The sequence below is a fragment of the Anarrhichthys ocellatus genome, unplaced genomic scaffold, assembly GCF_004355925.1.
Source record: "Anarrhichthys ocellatus isolate YVR2014 unplaced genomic scaffold, GSC_Weel_1.0 scaffold4842, whole genome shotgun sequence".
Classification (NCBI taxonomy): Eukaryota; Metazoa; Chordata; class Actinopteri; order Perciformes; family Anarhichadidae; genus Anarrhichthys; species Anarrhichthys ocellatus.
The window spans coordinates 1-3,990 of NW_022284816.1; the positions used below are offsets into that span (position 1 = coordinate 1).

The 3,990-nt window shown below is 42.2% G+C and overlaps 1 long non-coding RNA gene across 1 annotated transcript; it reads right to left on the reverse strand.

Annotated features, from left to right (window-relative positions):
- Positions 1 to 984: 984 nt before the first annotated feature.
- LOC116379654 (uncharacterized) lies at positions 985 to 3,901 on the reverse strand. Its single transcript, XR_004212447.1, has 2 exons — positions 3,192 to 3,901; positions 985 to 1,804 (listed from the first exon to the last, which is right to left on the reverse strand). It is a non-coding gene; the product is annotated as an uncharacterized LOC116379654 (long non-coding RNA).
- Positions 3,902 to 3,990: the final 89 nt, after the last annotated feature.

Consider the following 3,990-nt stretch of genomic DNA (forward strand, 5'->3'; position numbering starts at 1 on the left):
TATATACATACACACACACACACATATACACACACACACACATACATACATATACATACATACATTTATGTATATATATTTACTTCTTTATTTTCAAACCTGCATTTCCTTCTTCCTCCTTCCTCACTGCGTTCTCTGTATAAGTTAGCAAGGCATTTATATCTAGTACGTAACTAAGTATTATAAGACCTCCTGGCTCAATATCTGGGGAGAAAACCCACCAGCAGCCCAGAGGTGTTTCTCCTAAACAACAGTTGTCCCTGACTCTGTTGAAACCAACCCCCCACCATGTCAGTGCATTTAAAAATGTTGTTACTGACATGTCTGCACGGACGTGTTAAACTTTCACCGGTCTAACGAGGCACACAGTGAGGAGGGTCGTTGCGTTTTACGGCAATAAGCAAAAGGTGAGCATCGCGGCGAATAGTCCGCACACAAGTGGACCAGACCAGGAGGCGGACGGACAGCAGACGCCACAATCGGCCTCACGCACAGACCACTCGCACAAACCAACTCCTTCTTAAGTTGCTTGTATGCATTCACCAAATTTCTCTTTCTTTTTGAATTTTCTCTGAAGACAAACACAATTTACGAGTAGTCCAGATCTGTCGTAGGAGTCACGGGACATTACAGTTATTACACATCATAATTATGTTTCACCCTGCAACTCAAATTAAATGCTAATATAATTCTAAATTTAGTCATATAGCTTTACGATTTCACCATTTATTTAAATTGTCTGTTGATGTGATTGTATAACACCTCAAACGGTTTATTTAATTTGAACCCCTTACGCAACATTAACAGCATTCGTTATTTGTCCCGATTCCTTGGCCTTAACTCTGCTGCTGTCGCTGTTACAAATTATAGACTTTCCTTTATGTACTTGAAAGCAGGACTTATTCCTGTTAAGATAAGATAAGCCATATGGGGCAGAAAGCCTTATATGGTATTATTGGGACGTTAATTAGGGTTGTTGGGTGGCATTGGTCATGTTTATGCTGGTCATTTACATAGTTATCTGAAGCGTTTGCTGAATGTGACATGGCACACTCATGCAAGTAGAAGAAAGTTAAGATGGGAATCCAAATGTTTTTCCATGAGGTCCATGTTTCCAAAGAAGTCAAAAGATGAATTCGGAGTAAAATTGTCTTTAAACTGAAATTAATGCATATTATGGCCACTTGGGGGCAGCATAAACAACAACAACGACGACACTACAGGATTATCTTATTTTAAGTTGATATTGTGAACTAGTTGGCAAACAGTTGCCTGTTTAAACATCCAGCAGCTAGCAACAATATCATTTATTTGGAGTCATATTCACTCTCCTTCGGCTCTGCTTTTGGTTTCTGCCGACTCTTCAGCTGCTAAAGGCTCCACTATGTTCACCAGCTAGTCGCTAGCTGTGTCTGTCTGCCATTTAGAGAGCAGGCGGTGCACAGTGGGTAGCTTAGATCTGACAATTACCAAGTTGTCACTTCTTAAAATAATAAAACTTGACTTTTTTCGGTCGAACTGTGCTTTTAAGCCACTGTGCCATGTTTTTTCTATGGGGAGAGCGGTGACGACCAACTAGCCTTGACGTCATTGCAACCAATGAGAGAGTAGTTGTATGTGATGTCACCACTTCCTGATGGTGTATTCCTGCGCTGCGCTTTGAGTAGGAGAGAAAACGTCTTGTCACCTGAAGGCAGCTTCAGGGAAAAGGTGGTGTTCTTTCTCTTACCTTTTTGACATTGTTGTTATTCTCTGTGTCGGAGTTACACTCGTGTTGTGCTGGGGACACGGTACCACGGAAACCCTGCGGCGACAAAAAGCAGCCGTTAACAAATGGCCGGGCACGCTGCTCATTTAGTGTTTGCCATCACAATCAGCCTCAGCTGCCACTCAAGAGAGTCAGGAGGACGCCCCCGAGGCTGATTAGGACTCCAAATGTCCCACTAACAAGCCAAACAAAAGAAGGACAGGAGATATTCTCTAAAAACACTCAACTACTCATAAGTAAGATGATCAGGCTGGAACACAAAGTACAGAACAAACCAGTCAGCCAATAATATTAATTAACCTAAAAAAATAAAGCTGTTTTAAAACTTTATCTCAGCCAAATTTAAGGCTTTTAAAAACTACTGTTGCGATGAAAAAAAACACAAAACAAGTGGGACCAGTTGTTTTTTTGTTTTTTCGCACTTGTCCCTCAATTTTGTTAATTTCGCTTCCTTAAACAGATTCTGGTATCATCATTGAGTTGAGCATAATTGATCCGATCTAATGAGATCCATTTAAAGGAACAGATGTGATGCAATAACCATGGTTACTGTTACTAAAGCACTATAGGTAGAGAGGAACTGGAGCTCAACCATCACCATGGTTTCTGCGTGCGTGCGTGCGTGCGTGCATGCGTGCCAGACAGTGATTGTGTGAAACTGATCAACAGTGTGTGAAAACACATATGGCTGCCTATCTGAAGTCATCAGAGACGTGCCCGCTGTGTAAAATGTATTTCTATACTTGTGAGGACCAAGTGGCCAGGGACAATGTTTATATCAGGTTAGGGTTAAAATCCAGGTTAAACAAATTCAACTAGGAAATGAACCAGTAGGGGAGAGCGTGCATGTCCTGTGGCTGCATGGTGTTCTGGTCTGTTGGTGGAGTGACTGTTGACACCTGCATGACGGCCTTGCTATGAAACTTATAGTCGTAGACATTTGTTGTTTGGTTTTTTTGATCGCTGACAATATTTTGTCAGACTTCTGTACACTCTGGCTGCACTGGAAATCAGTCAGGTTGTCTATATTAATCTTATAATTTATCAGCAAGAATAATACAAATGCAAGACACCAATTTCATATGGGGGGGGGGGTTAACTAAAGAGGGAATAAATGTGTAAATTGTGTCAAAGATGGTCAGCGACAGACAATTACACATTCATGCTCAACTCTTCACTGACATATACACTTGACACTTTTAACAACCGACTTGTTTTATACTCTTAATTTGTTTGTTTGTCATATTTTACTGTACATTTTCATAATTTTTTGTCTTAAATGATGTCTTATACTATTGCACTCAAACCAAATTCCTTTTATGTTCAAACGTACGAGGCAATAAACCGTTTGGGGTTCAGACTGTGAAGTGTTGAAGCAGAAACCTGTGTGTCGTGTATGGGTCTTTCTTTAAAAGGCACTGACCAAGTTGTCTCCCCACTCTGTCAGGCTGTAGTCCACGGTGATCTCCTCCCCCTTGGTGATGTCCCGGATGGCGATTACGACCAACCTCACCTGGCTGCCACAGTGCACCTCTCGGATGCGGCAGTTCGGGGATGGGGGGAAGGAGCTGGCCGTCGGGGCCGGAGCCGAGGGCGTCGGTGCAGCCGGAGCCGTGGACGCAGGGGTCAGAGACGTGGCCCGGGCCGAGGTCGCCGTGGCCGGTGCGGGAGCAGGGAGCGGTGTCGGGGTCGCGGCCGAGGAAGCGGCAGGAGCTGGGGCCGGTGTGGAGGCTGAGCAGGAGCTGGTCTTGGATCCGGAGGGGACTTTGTCGTGAGCCTGCGCCGATGGACCGCTAAGAGGAGAAGGAGGCGGGGGATGGAAAGTTACATTCACTACCGTCAGACAAAACGTGCTGCTGTCTACTTCTACTCTGCTCCAATGCTAGTCACTTTTGTTAATTCCAGTTTTTCAAATGTTATGTTTCATTGCTCTGTAAAATCTAAAATATTAGATTTTTATAGTTGTAGACTGAATTGTAAAAAAAAGTAAACAATGTAATTTTGTCGACAAAAACGAGTGATCAGATAAATACAATTTTAAAAATTAAAATTAAATGAAAAATTAAAATAATCATTACAATTGCAGCTATTTTTTCTATTTTGTGGTATTCTAACGTATCCCTTCCATTGTGAGTACATAGTGTATGTAGAGATCGATCTATCTATCTATCTATCTATCTATCTATCTATCTATCTATCTATCTATCTATCTATCTATCTAT